The following is a 15,046-nucleotide window of genomic DNA, read 5'->3' on the forward strand; positions in this document are numbered from 1 at the left end:
TGATGCAAAACATTAATCCTTCCCTGTCTCCTGGATGGAACTTTCCTGCTGTTGCTCACCCAGAATTTATTTATATTTATACAGGTATTTCTATACCACCTTTCTTTGGTCATCAGATTACTCCTCAGACTTTAATCCAAGGCGGTTTACATAGGCTGTTCTAAACCCCTGAAGGGATTATGACTCTGTGTGCGTGTCTGTGGGAGCCTCCATGATTTGTTGTGTGTGTGTCTGTGGGAGTGATACCAATATGCCCAGCTCACAATATGGAAATATCCCAAGATGCCCAGTTTACCCATAAGGCTCTTCTCTGACCAAAAAGCTATCCCTCTCAGAGAACCCGTTAACTGTGATACAAATCCAAAGAATCGTGTGTGTGTTCATTCGGGGTCAGGAGCCTCCATGACTGTGTGTGTGTCTGTGGGAGCCTCCGTGAGTGGTGGTGTGAGAGAGAGAGCGCGCGAGGGGCACCCAAGAGCCCCGTCAGCCGCGCCTCCGCAGGGCGCTGCCAGGCCTGAGCTGCGGAAGGAGCCGGGGCCCTGCGTAGGGTGCGGGGAGGGGAGGGGAGGCTGCGGCGGGGCGGCGGCCCAGGCGCGTGCGCAGTGCGCGGAGCGGCCCCCCCGCCCGCGCCGCGGAGGCCGGACTGAGGCGAGGCGGGGAAGCGAGCGGCGTCACTGGCGCGCGCGGCCTCGCCCAGCCGGCAGGAGGAGGGAGCGCGCGCGGAGAGAGGTTCGGCCGGCCACGGCGAGGCGGACGGGGAACGGCGCGCCCTCGTCGTCCGGTAAGCTGAGGCGACGTCGGCCGGGCCGGGCCTGGCGCGGGGCCCGCCTGACACAGGTGGCCGGCCGGCCGGCCGGGGGGCGGCGGCTGCAGACAGAACATGGCGGGCGAGGCGAGGCGGCCCCGAGCCCGGCGGCCGCTCCCTGGGGGGAGGGGGGACCTGCCCGGCCCCCGGGGGGGAGGAGTTGGAGCGGCGAAAGTTGGAGCCTCGGCCCGGGCGGGGCGGCCCCCGCGAAAGTTCTCGCCTGCCTGCCGGCTGGCGGACTCCGGCGGCGCCGGTCTCTGTGGGCAGCCGCGGCCGCGCCTAGTCCGGCCGGCTGGGGGTGGAGGCGGCAGCGCCGCTTCCGTCCTTCGGCCCGGCCCTGCCGCGGAGCCGCTCTCGGGAGCGAGCAGAGACCCGGTCCTGCCGCAGCCCTCGCTCTGCGCTCGCTCCTTCCGGCCGGGAGGGAAGGACGCGTGTCTCCCGCAGACGCTGCCCGCCTGCATCCCTGCCTGGCCGCACTGGGTTTCCTCCTGAGTAGCATGCAGAGGGTGGGGCTCCGCGGCCGCAATCCTGGGCACGCTTTCCTGGGAGTCAGCCCCCTGGCTGCAATGGGATTTCCTCCTGAGTAGACATGGGGCTCCAAGGCTACAGTCCTATGCCCGCTTTCCTGGGAGTAAGCCTCACTGGCTGCAGTGGGATTTCCTCCTGAGTAGGCATGCATAGGACGGGGCTCCAAACGCATAGTCCCATTCCTGGGAGTAGGCCTTACTGAACACAATGGGACTTGCTTCTGAGTAGACGGGCTGTGCTGTAGGGCCAGAGCAAAATGGGGATCTAATGGCAACGGAGGGCGATACCTGGAGGTGTGCCTCGTAGGGATAGGGCAGTGGTTCTCTAACTGTGAGCTGCGGCTCCCCAGGGAGCCACGGAAACCGGTCAGGGGAGCTGCAGAATCCTCACAAGAAACCTGCCACCCTATACAATATATAGGATTGTAGCCCTAACAGGCAGCCACAACCAATGGCCCAGTAGGTCAAGGGAGCCACCAGTCAAAAATGTTTGGGAACCACTGGGATAGGGTATCTTATATCCTGGACACTCATCATACACAGCCATCACTCAGGCCACAGTCCCATCCAACATTCCAGTGCCAACATAGCCACAATGTAATTCCAAAGTAAGGGAACAAATGTTCCCTTACCCTGCCTTCCCCACCCCAGCACCGGTTGCAGCTCACGCCCCACTGGCATGGCTGTGTCGGTGCTGGAAAGTTGGCTAGGATTGGGCCCTCATTGACGTTTAATGACATTTGCTTGCATGATGTTGTGCATGATGTTGTGCTGTGCAAAGAGGGACAGCTGCAACTAAGTTTGGGTTAGCTTAGCTTAGTGTAGCAAGGCACACCATAGTTTTGACCATTGACAAGGCGCACCATGCTGCTGGTAAGGGGCTCACATCCCCCAATGGCCCTACTAATAAATGATCCTCCCCCAAACTCCCATGGCACACCTGCCGACTATTTGTGGCACACCAGTTGAAAATGGCTGCTCTAAATGACCATGCTTCTGAACTATTCTGGGTTTTGTACCCGGCAAGCAGACTTGCTGTTAACTTTGTCAAATGTACAGTTTCTGGTTGACTTGCCCTATTTCATGTGAGTAACTTCCTGTGTGAGAAACTGAATCCAGTTGACTGAAGTGATGATTGTCAAGGCCCATGATGAGTGGGGGAGGAGGCATCCAGTCTGTCTTGTCAGCTTTATGGCCTTGGGGTACTTCTGGAACTAGAACTAGGTCTAGAAAATCGGGTTTCAGTAGTGTCTGGAAGTGCTTCGCACCAGCTCTGTTTGTCTCCATCATAAAGACTAACTGATAATTCAGGCTTTCATAACCCCAAGGCTTGGCTACTGTAATGCTTCCTAATTGAAACAGTCCTTGAAGGCATTTTAGAGTAGGGCTTCTCAGACTTTTTTTGTAAGTACCGCTGCTGATAGCTGAGATGTAAAGCAGAGGGTGATTTGCCCCACAGTTGGAACTTTACTCTGCAAAATGGTGTCTCTTGAAGAGCCAGGCAGCTGAACAGCCACATCCTGCCTAGTGGTGCAGCACTGCCCAATCCATCTCCATTTCCAGTAGAGTTGGGCCAGGCAAAGCAGTGCCATGCAGTCACCGTGGCAGTAGGGCCATTTTCCATATTCTGAATAACACTACTAGAATCTTCATATGGAATCTTCATATGGAAAAGACTACTCTCGGTACTGTTCATTATTTTGGCTTTTCCCTGTATATGGCTTGAGCCCTGTGCCCAACCATAGCAATCAAGAGCAACTGTTAACAATAACATGATGATAGAGCAGGGGTGTCCAAACCCCGACCTTGGGGCCACTTGTGGCCCTCAAGGCTTCTCAATGCGGCCCTCAGGGAGCCCCTAGTCTCCAATGAGCCTCTGGCCCTCCAGAGATTTGTTGGAGCCCACACTGGCCCAACGTAACTGCTCTCAGTGTGAGGGGAACTGTTTGACCACTCGCGTGAGCTGTGGGATAAGGGCTCCCTCCACAGCCTGTTGTTTCATGTCTGTGATGCAGTAGCGGCAGCAAAGGAAAGGCCAGCTGTGCTTTGTACAAGGCCTTTTGTAGGCCTTGAGCTATTGCAAGACCTTCATTCATTCATATAAGTTCATCTTTAATATATTCATTTATGTAAACTTATGTAAATTTATTCAAATTTTAAATGTAAATTAATTCTTTTTTTACCCAGCCCTAACCCAGACACAGTGTCAGAGAGATGATGTGGCCCTCCTGCCAAAAACTTTGAACACCCCTATGATAGAGACATTAGTGTACAAAATTCATCATTTGTATAGCACTTTCAGGCATGAAAAAGCACTTAACATGTATCATCTAGTTATCCTTACTGCAGCATTGTAAGGTGACAGTGCACTCCCAGCGTGTCTAGTCAGAGTTCAATTACATAAAATGGGGCTTACTTCCAGTTAAGTGTGTTTAGGTTTGCAGCCTTTGTTATCCCTATATTGCAGCCGGGGAACTGAGGCTGAGTTCGAGTCTTGCCTAAGACCTGCTAGTGAGTTCATGGTAGAAACAAGATTTAACCAGGGAAGTCCTGATTTAGAGTTCCATCTCTTAAGCGCCTCTTGCACCAGCTTGCATAAAGAGAAATGTTTTTCTAGTTGGTCCAAAAATGTGGGTTCTTTTCATCCTGAGAACTTAACAAAGCCTGAATATTTTTAAGTAGCAGCGGTAGACTTCTCTGTTTCCTCTAGTGTTTGTCACTGGGAGTTAAACCAGTGGGGCATAATTGTAAATATGAACCACTGTCTAGTCTAGCCAAGGAGACTGAGCAGCATAGAAACCTAGATAAGTCACAAAAAATCTAAGAGTATTTTAAACAACTTTCCCAACTGTTTTTCTGGAAATGCTGAAGTGGGTTTTATCTTCCTTTGACATATTGACGAAGAATTCTTCCTGTGATGGCTTCTGAAATATTTGCTAGCATTTTTTGATGTATGCCATAATGGTTTCCTAGTTTTTTCCCCATATACTGTACTTTTTTAGGGTTTCATAATTTCATGCCAGAGAGATTATTTTTAGGAAAAGTCACTTCTCACAATTCTCTTCCACATCATATTTGCTTTTCAAGTTATAGCGGAAAGTTCACTGCTGCTTGTGAGTGCATGTGGCTAAATACAACATAGTTCTATCAGTAACACAAGACCAGGTAGCACCAGACCAGCATCTATGTTAAAGGCTGCACTTCCTTTAACCATGTCCATTTCCTTCCTTAAGAAAATAGGCTCACAACCTACTTTGACCATCTCTTTACCATCAGCGAAATAATGTTCTAGTTATTAAGGGTAAGCAAAAAGTTTTAACCCAAGTTAGTATTTTAGGAAAAGCTTGATACTTGTTTGAATTTCAGTAAATATTGATCCCTTAATCTTGACAGTTTTTGTATAGCGGTCTTTACTCTTTTGTTGTGATCTTTTTTTCTTCAGTCACAGTTATTGATCAGAAACAGTCTTCAGAAATGACCTGAATTTCTAGCTTGTAAAATAAGAGAGCAAGAACATAAAACTACAAGAGAGACAAATTGAGCAAGCCATTGGAAGATTATACCACTTAGGACCAAACTAGATGTGACAGAGCTGCTGCTTGTTTACCTTGTTCACATATGAAGGTGATGGCAGCTAACTTTTACCCGCATGTTACTTTTGATATGAGCCGAGCTTTTTTCCTCATCTTAACAGCTCAGTTCCATTTGTGTTTACTCAGAAGTAAATCCATTATATTCTGTGAAATTTAGGAAAAGGTGCTTAAGATTGCAGGCTAAGGCCCTGTTCCAGATTCTGTTCTTTTTCTTCAATCTAGTTCCCATACAGAAATGAACAAGGCTGAAAGAAAAGTGCCTGAAGAGGGAGCATCGCCCCTCATCCACACCACTCCCTTTTATGATTCAAACCCTACCACATCCCCTGCTTATTTGTGAATAATCTGTGATTGTCTCCCGTCATATGTAGTTTGCGTCTTACACTAGTAAAGCTGAACTCAGTGGCACAGTTCTTTTGTGATTAAAAGCTAATTGCTTTATGAAGAAGCATTTCCTAAACAGTGGTCACCTTTGCCTGCTCGTAAGTGTTTTGTTTGGCTGCAAAGCATTGGAACACTTCCAAGTCTAATCATACTCTTCACCTGACAAAATAGAATGTAGAAAAATAGTATAATCTGTTTAAGTGGTATGTAAAAAAACAGCCTGTCCATTTATAACTTGTAGTAATGGTTATTTAAATATCTCTTGAAAATATGGTCATAGCTACATGTTCACGTTTGATTTCAAAGAAGTTAGATATTAACAAGTATCTTCAGATGATGACATTTTGGGAACCTTGAAATTGATTGTCTAAAGGAAGGTTTTTGGCAGGGGTGGTAAATTGGATAAATCAAGAATTGTACTGTGTTTAGTACTTTGGGAAATGCTATAGAAAGTACTGTAAAGGTTGCTTAGGTGACACATATTGAAGTCTATGTGTTTGCTTAAAAGTAAGTGGTATGGTAAAAATTATTGGGAAGGGGTAAACCTTTATTACTATAGAGTAGTCTTAAAGTAATACACATGTCTAAATAAATATGATTTGCAGGTGAGAATATCAGAGCCCAGCCCTATCTAACTTTTCAGTGCCAATGCAACTATACCAGTGGGGCAGGGGCTACATCATGCATTAGAGGGGCAGTCATGGAAACCTCTTCAGGGTAAGTGGACATTTGTTCCCTTACCTTAGGGTTGCAGTGCAATTGCTCCAGCACTGGAAAGTGGGATAGGATTGGACCTTATGTTTCTTGAAACCTTAGTCCCTGGGGCAGTGGATTCTATAGTTCTGGTTTAGAACTAGTGCAGTGCTTTGCAAGATAGCAGAATCCAAATTATTATTAACAGTATTTATATACCGCTTTTCAACTAAAAGTTCACAAAGCGGTTTACAGAGAAAAATCAAATAACTAAATGGCTCCCTGTCCCAAAAGGGCTCACAATCTAAAAAGATGCCAGGGAATACCAGCAGACAGCCACTAGAACAGACAGTCCTGTAGGGTTGGCACTGAAAGGGGTGTGTGTGTGTGTGTGTGTGTGTGTGTGTGTGTGTGTGTGTGTGTTCACTTCAGTACATCAAGAAACTGACAGAAGACTGGATGTGTTCATTTAAATGAAGGCAGATTGGAAAAGGTGATCTGTTTTCTGTCTGTATACATAAACATTCTGCTTCTATTTTAGTATGCAGGATTTAGTATAGGAAAAACAGAAATTGAGAATTCCTTAACTTTAAAATAGTTTCTTCATTTATTTTGTTGGAGATCACAATTCTCATTCATTCTCTCAACAACCCTGTGAAGTAGGCCCCTTTTTCATTGGGAGAACTGACGCTAAGCCATAGTGACATGTTCAGAACTGTCAAGTGACTTACAGCCCAATCTTATACTGCCCTGGCACCTAGAGAAGCAGCGGTGCCAAAATGGCAGCTGCTGTATTCTTTGGGCTTTGGGCAGCCACTGGAGTCTGCCAGGAGTATATAAGGGAACATTTGTTCTCTTACTGTGGGTAACTATTTTGCTGGCGCAGAACCCAGGAGGCCTGGGTAGGGCATCCAGGCCCAGGAGGATACTGATACATAGAGGATATGATACAGGAGGATACATAGAACACGGCAGCCGACTCTTCTGTCTCTCCCTCCTCTGGGCCCAATCCTCCCTCAGACCAGCCCTCCTCCTTCCCATTTCTACCCTCTCCACACCCTCCCCATGTGCCGAAAAGCTGCTCTGCCAGCCAGTGGAGAAACCTACTGCTGGCTGCTCCAATGGCGGGTCCTCCCAGTGCAGAGTGGCACTGGCCTCAGCACTGAAGTGCCAGTGGGCTTACTGCAGAAGTGCCTTTCAGCACTTTGTGACAGCAGTTGCTGGGGCAGCACAGTGGTGAGCACCAGTGGTGAGCTCACAGTGGTGAGCACCAGTGTTTGTGGTGTAGATTCTAGAAAACATGGTTCCTTCATTATAGTATAGTCCATTTTATAGGATAGACTCTCTGGAATGAACATCTTGTGTAGTTCAAACAAAATATTAATAACCCCAGAAAATGCAAATTTCACAGCTGAATACAGGTGGGTCCTCAGTATCTACAAGGGATTCCTCCTGTGGATACCAAAAACCATGGATAATGAAATCCGAGGTTTTGGCCCCTTTGAACCCTCTAAAGGTGACTGGAGCTCTGCTGTGGTTGCCTCTGGAGGGCTTTCTGAAGCCCACAGAGGCTATGTGTATCTGACCGTGGCTTCTGAATGACTGAAAAGGCAGAAAAAATGCAGCTTCCGGTTTCCAGAGAGAAATTGGACATTCTGAAACCCTCCAGGGCCACAGTCAGGTGCGCATGACATCTGCAGGGTTCAGAAAGCCCTCTGGTGGCAACCCTAGCACAGCTCCTGTTGTCATCGGAGTGTTTTGATCGGTCCAGGGCTGGCTTAACCTGGGTCTAGGGGACCTGCACTGAGCCAGATCTGCTGATGTAAAATCCACATATAAATGGGCCCCACGTGTAAATACACAGTACGTAGAAGGGACATCTGCATTACTCGCTCTCCTTACACAACTGAATGTGCCTGGCTTTAGTCTGTAAATAAAATTAACTCCTTTTTGTCACTGTTGCAAGACTGGAGGTGACTAGAAGATCCATAAGTGGTTATAGATTGGTAAGGGCTAAAGGAGCAGAGGCTGAGCTTTATTGTAATAATACTGCAAAGGTGGTTTTGGATTTGAGGCATTCTAGAACAGGGCAGTCCAACTTCTAACAGCTGGGGAGCGCATGACTCTGGTGCCACCCTGAAGTGTGTAGACATGGAAGTAATTGGTGGTGACATGATGACATAACTGCCAGTTACTTCTGGATTCTGACCTGCTGAAGTCACTCTGCAGACTTTGGGCCCAATCCTATCCAACTTTCCAGCTTCAAAGTAGCCACAACTAAGCTACAAGATATGGCAACAAATATTCCCTTAGCTGGAGGAGGTCTCCACGACTGTCCCCCCATTGCAGAATGCAGTGAGTTCCATTGACATGGCTGCATCAGCGTTGGAAAGTTGGATAGGCTTGTACCCTCCAGCAGCAGGAGGAGGTGATGGGTGCAGCGGGGCTTTTCAGTCTCCCTGCTGTGTTGCTCTAGCTTCTGCTTCTCCAAAGGGAGAAGCTGGAATGGCACAGCTGGGAGATCTGAAAGCTGCTGACACAAGAGGTGGTGGTGGCTGTGATTGGGCTTTTGAAGGTCTCCAGAAAGGGCCTCACGGCCACATGTTGGACCACCAAGTTCTAGAATATTGACTTACCTGTGGTAGGTGCAGCTCAGGATTTCATGGCTGCCATGACAACCATGGGCCTGTCCCAGAAGATCTTGGCCCCGACACATACTGCAGGACACGTGCTGGACCTGGTGTTTACAGCTGGGCACGGGGGCAGTGATCTGGATGTAGAGGAGATCAAGATCACTCCGTTGTCATGGACAGATCACTTCCTGGTAAGGTTTAGGCTGGTTGCGACTTCCTACCTCCGCAGAGGCGGGGGACCGTTTTCTATGATCCGCCCCCGGAGGCTAATGAATCCTGAAGGTTTCCTGAGGGCTCTGGGGGATTTTCCCACTGCTGAGACTGGCACCTCATCTGAGGCCCTGGTTGACCTCTGGAACGGGGAAATGTCCAGGGCAGTGGATGAGATTGCTCCGGAGCGACCTCTGCCATGTCACAGACTCGGAGCGGCTCCTTGGTTCACTGAGGAGCTGCGAATGATGAAGCGGCAGGGCAGGCGTCTAGAGCGACGGTGGCAGAAAACTCGTGATGAATCCGATCGGACACGGAGTAGAGCTCATTACAGAGCCTACTCCGTGGCGGTGGTAGCAGCGAAGAAATCATTCTTCTCTGCTACCATTGCGTCTGCTGATAGCCGTCCGGCAGAGCTGTTCCGTGTGGTGCGGGGCCTCCTCCATCAGGCCCCGCCAGTGGACCAGGAGGAATACACGGTCAGCCGCTGTGACGTGTTTGCGCAACATTTTGCAGATAAAATCGATCGCATTCGTTACGACTTGGATGCCACATTGACAATGTCTGATGATGTCCCCTTGGCAACTGCTTGTCCAGTGTTGTGGGATTCTTTTCAGCTTGTGCAGCCTGAGGATGTGGACGGACTCCTTTGGAGTGTGAGGCCGTCTGCCTGCCTGTTTGACCCTTGCCCAGCTTGGCTGATAAGAGCTGCCCGGGGTGGACTGGCTGAGTGGATGGGGAGGGTGGTCAACTCTTCTTTGGGGGAGGGGACATTGCCGCTTGCTTTGAAGCGGGCGGTGGTTCGCCCCCTCCTGAAGAAGCCCTCTCTGGATTCCACTGTGTTGAACAACTATCGGCCAGTCTCCAACATCCCGTTTCTGGGCAAGGTAATTGAGTGGGTGGTGGCGGCCCAACTCCAGAGGGAGTTGGATGAAGCGGATTATCTGGATCCTTTTCAATCTGGTTTCAGGCCGGGCTTTGGGACGGAAACTGCCTTGGTCGCCTTGGTGGATGACCTACGCCGGGGACTGGACAGGGGGAGTGCGTCCCTGTTGGTCCTGCTGGACCTCTCAGCGGCTTTCGATACCATCGACCATGGTATCCTTCTGGGCCGAGTTGGGAGTTGGAGGCACTGTTTTGCGGTGGTTCCGCTCGTACTTGGAAGGTCGGTCCCAGATGGTGGTGCTGGGGGATGCCTGTTCGACACCCTGGCCATTGAGGTGCGGGGTGCCGCAGGGCTCAATTCTGTCCCCCATGCTATTTAATATCTACATGAAACCGCTGGGAGAGGTCATCCGGGGGTTTGGAGTGGGATGTCATCAATATGCTGATGACACCCAGCTTTATCTCTCCTTTTCTCCAGACTCCAGGGTGGCAGTTGAGGGCCTGGAGCGCTGTCTGGAAGCAGTGAGGATCTGGATGGGGGCTAACAAGCTGAAATTAAATCCGGATAAGACAGAGGCTCTCCTGGTTTGGAAATCCTCGATGCAGGTGCTGGATTATCAGCTTGCTCTGAATGGGGTTGCACTCCCTCTGAAGGAGCAGGTCCGCAGCTTGGGGGTCCACCTGGACTCGCAGCTGCTCCTGGATTCCCAGGTGGTGGCTGTGGCTAGGGGGGCCTTTGCTCAGCTTCGGCTGGTGCGCCAGCTGCGTCCGTACTTGGATCGTGCAGACCTGGCCACGGTGATCCATGCTGCGGTGACATCGAGGTTAGATTATTGTAACGCGCTTTATGTAGGGCTGCCCCTGAAGATGGTTTGGAAACTGCAATTAGTGCAGAATGCGGCGGCCCGTGTGGTCACTGGAGCTAGGCGGTTTGACTCTGTCAGCCCGCTTCTCTGGGGGCTACATTGGCTGCCCATTCATTTCCGGGCCCAATTCAAGGTGCTGGGTTTGACCTTTAAAGCCCTGTACTGCTCTGGGCCAGGTTATCTTAGAGATCGCCTACTCCCGTACAATCCGGCTCGTCCTCTCACGTCATCAGAGAAGGTCTTTTTACAAGTGCCGCCGCCTAAGGAGGTACGTGGGGCGGCGGCAAGAAATAGGGCCTTCTCAGTAGTGGCACCAACGTTGTGGAACTCCCTTCCCCTTGACTTGAGAATGGCTCCCTCCCTCGAGACCTTTCGGTGAGGCCTGAAGACCTTGTTGTTTAACCAAGCCTTCTGACGTTATGGCCTTTTTAACATCTTTTATGTATCTTTTAGTTGCTTTTTTACAGGCCCGATTCCGCTAAGAACTGCTGTTTTATGCTCTTTTATTCTGACTCTTCTGACTACTGTTTTTATGGGTTCTGCTAATGTGTTTTTTAATATGTTTTTATCTGTTTGTGAAATTATGTTTTAATCTGTTTTATATGTTAGCCGCCCTGGGTCCCTTTTTGGGAGAAGGGCGGGATAAAAATAAAGTTTTATTATTATTATTATTATTTACCTTTTAAAATAGTTTTCATGATAATGAAGAAAATCTTGAAAAAAAATCTATCTAGTAATAGCCTCCAGGAACACTTGAGTTTTCACCATTGCCTTCGTCAAGCTTTTTAGGTTAAGAAAGGAGAAATCCTGTAGGGTGGAAGCAGTTTATTTCACCCTTATTTCAAACTGGTTACCCTCTGCTAGTGAGGTCTGATCCTGAGGGAAAGAGGAACAAGCAGCTTGCGACAGTTTGCCTAAAGAGACTAATGGAGTGAAGCATATGTCAAGGTAATGTGTTGTAGGTAGGAAATTCTAAGACTGGTACACAGAGCAGACATTGCACAATTCCTTTATAGACTTGAATCACTGAATTTTGCAGATAAATAATCTGTGTTATAGCAACTTTCATATCCAAGTGTAGTGTCTCTTCTAAAGAAACTGTTTTCTGGTGTCACCTCTTGTCTTGTTCCTTTCTTCTACTGTGAGTTCCTTTAGGACAGAGAACCATCTTTTTATTCCTTTACTAATAAAACATTTCTGAGTACTTATTTTTTTGAAAAATGGTGTATACTGATCCTTAATAACAAACTTCCCTTATATGCAAACTTTCCTTCCCATATACGGTCTGGTTTCCTTCCTACAGGAACTTTATTATCAGTAAAAGTTTTAAATAGATTTGTTGTGTTTGTCTTTAGACTACTTTGTAGAATCCTCAAGGGATTTTCTTTCAGAGGGGTGCTTTTTGTTCTGTTCTAATAAAAATAAAGTTTAATAATATCTGTAGAAATGCATGATGGAAGCTTTGACAATGAGAGGTGGATGAAAGGGAGAAGTTCTCAAAATGCAAGATTATGTTTATATAAGTGATCCTCAAAGGAATGAAAACATAAATTGATTCTGTTCTGAAAGGTTCTTAGATAATAGTGTCTATATATTTCTTCTGATAATACTTAATTTTTCTTGTGGCTCATGTTGTAAGTACTGCTTTCATTATCAAAATGCTGAGCTCATTTATCTGTAATTAAAATAATTGACACTTGGCTTTGTGTATAGAAACCCTACTTATTGTGAAAATGTGAGGTGGAACATATTAAACAAGGCACCAGCAAATCATGAGCATAAACAGGACACCATATTGATTTTTTTGCCTCTTATCAAGTGTATAACTGTCAACTGGTAAATCATTTTAAATAAATTTCCATGTCCATTCTAATCAAAATTGCTATCATCAGGATATATATAATTTTCTGCTATTGTGAGAATTCTCACATTTCCCATATTTGTGCAGATAGATTAGCAACAAAACTTGCAAATTCCTGCTTAACATTTTTTTATTCCTACTTAACATTTTGTATGCTTGCAACTGCCATATGTCAAAGGCAATTTGCTATCAGATTGCAAAGTCAGGAGTAGGCAGAAGGTTGACTTGTAGACCATTTTGTCACTTTTTGGTGACTAGAGCTAGAGACCTGGTGGCAATATAGTAGTTTTCCTTTTTTAGTGTTGTCGTGGAGCAAACTTTTAAACAATCTGTAGAGTACCAGAATAGTTGTCTATATCAATGCATGATTTATGTTGTTTGAAGCTTTCCCATGTAGGAAGATATTGTAGTTCCTGAAATTTTAAGAAGCGTTGACTGTTGTAATGTCTTTCCAAGATCCGCAAAATATAAAAAAAAACTTTTTTTCAAATACCACAGTAACTACCCATTCCTTTTTTTCTCAGTAGAAGGCTTTTGTCAGATTTCAGTTTGGTGAGTTGTATTCAATAACAGTTGCATATCTTTCGGTAACTGGAGTAATAGAAACAGAAGAAGAGTAGCATAGAACTTGTAATGCACTGTCTATGGTCAGTCTCAATGAAAAAGTATTAAATTGATTGATGATTGTGTCATTAAGCTGATACCTGACTATACTATCTACTGAACTCCAGAGTTGTATTCCTTTAGTTCTTGACAGCATGATATGGAAGAAAGCGTCTTTCTCAGAAGCGTCTGGTTGGTTTTCTGAGGCACAGGTGGTAGTGTGTGGTTTTCCTCACCTCGGAAGGCCTCTTGGACACTTCTAAAAGCCACTTCTGGTGCCCCATGGATTTCATTATCCGTGAAATTTGGTATGGGGGGGGTGGAGTCCTGAAATGGATCCCCTGCAGATACCAAGGGCCCACTGTACTCATTAAAATAACACATAGGTATTGAATTTAACAAAGTGGTTCTTGGACATAAGTCTAGGTAAGTCTTGCTTAAAGAAATTTGTTGTGCAGATGTAAACTACATTGAATGTATACTGCAGTCAAACAACAAATCTCTTCTTCTAGGGCTACATTACATGTGAAGTCAATCCTGGCAGGCTAACTTTTTCTTTAGTCAGTAGCAGCTGGATCAGGGTAATGCTTTGAATCTTACTCTCCTTCGGCAATCATGTTCTGCAGGGACCTGATCTGTTGCTATTTAACTTGAGGGAGTTAGCAGGATTGCACACGCACTGAGATTGCGACTCTGTTGAGGAAATAGGATTAAGGGAAGGGTGCTATTTACTCTTGAGTAAAGAAAATAGATTCATTTTTGGCCCTGATGGTCTTAAAAATCACATATTTGGTCTCATTTGTTCAACATTGCATATTAACACCAGTAGTACCACAGAGGCTCATATGCAAATTAAGCCTCATTTCTGAAAATGTTGGAAGTTGTTCAGCCATATTTTCTATGGTGTCTCTTCAGTGGATATGTAGTATGTTAATATTTGTTGCTTGATCAAAGACTAAGGACCCCATTGGCATGGCTACATCAGCGCTGGAAACATGGATAGGACTGAACCCTAAGATAGTTTGTTCAAGTGCTATACACTTGGTAAAGAATATATAGCACAGAGCAGGGAAGCCATTGATAAATCCACAGAGGAAAAGTAGTGCTCATTACTATCAAACAAACCTGTTAGTTGGCATATATTGAGCTTCACAGCTTGGGGTACTTTGAAGTGACCAGGTAGTAGTGGTAGCAAGGGTTACTGTCTATCCAACTTTTGCTTGTCTGCTGTCTGTGTCTATTCCTAAAGAAATTGAATAGGGTCTCAGTTGTTCATGCTCTAGTCTAGTCACTTTATGGTTAGATCATTAATTCTCTCTGTATGGGGCTGCCCTTGAAGATGTTTGGAACCTCAGTTATTCAAAATTCAGATGCTCTGGTGTTAACTAGTCTGCCATTCATATCAGATTACTCTAATTTTATGCCACCTGAATTGGTAATCAGGTTGTTTTCAGACTCAATTCAAGTACTGGCTTCAATATTTTGGTTTCAGGCCATTTACTGCTAAGAATTGCCTCTTCCTTTACAAACCTGCTTGAGATCGAGATCGGTTTCTGAAGCAGGCAGCAACTTTTTGTGATTCAACAGGTTTTCTTTGAGACTGCTTTGTAAATTTTGCTGATCTATCAATTTGTTATTTTAATGCTGTTTTGATTCAATTTTTTTATATAAAAAAGTAGGACATGAGCACACACGCACTACATATATTTATAATACTACATGTAGTAACCTCCAATCTCAGTCCATAACCATGCAAGGACAGCCTACTACTCAAATTATAAATGTTGGAGCCAAAGAATCACATGACACTGACCATAAAAACAAAGGGATTCACTTCACACTAGAGACTTCTGTGTCTTGTTGAAGCTCTGCATCAGTAGTTGGCAGGCTCACTTGTAATAGTGATCAGTATAAATAGTCAAAATGCAACGTGAGACCACACTTGCTGGCAAAGATTGTTAGCTCATTGTGACAGAATGCAAGTTA

At 46.3% G+C, this 15,046-nt stretch overlaps 1 protein-coding gene across 1 annotated transcript in view; it reads left to right on the forward strand.

The window, feature by feature from the left end:
• Positions 1 to 621: 621 nt before the first annotated feature.
• The window catches only part of RAP1B (RAP1B, member of RAS oncogene family), a 39,007-nt gene continuing 24,582 nt past the window's right edge, over positions 622 to 15,046 (forward strand). The window contains exon 1 of the mRNA XM_066633460.1: positions 622 to 781. The gene's annotated coding sequence lies outside the window, so the exon portion shown is untranslated. The remainder of the gene's footprint in view (positions 782 to 15,046) is intronic.

This window comes from Tiliqua scincoides, chromosome 7, assembly GCF_035046505.1.
Source record: "Tiliqua scincoides isolate rTilSci1 chromosome 7, rTilSci1.hap2, whole genome shotgun sequence".
In the NCBI taxonomy this organism is placed as follows: Eukaryota; Metazoa; Chordata; class Lepidosauria; order Squamata; family Scincidae; genus Tiliqua; species Tiliqua scincoides.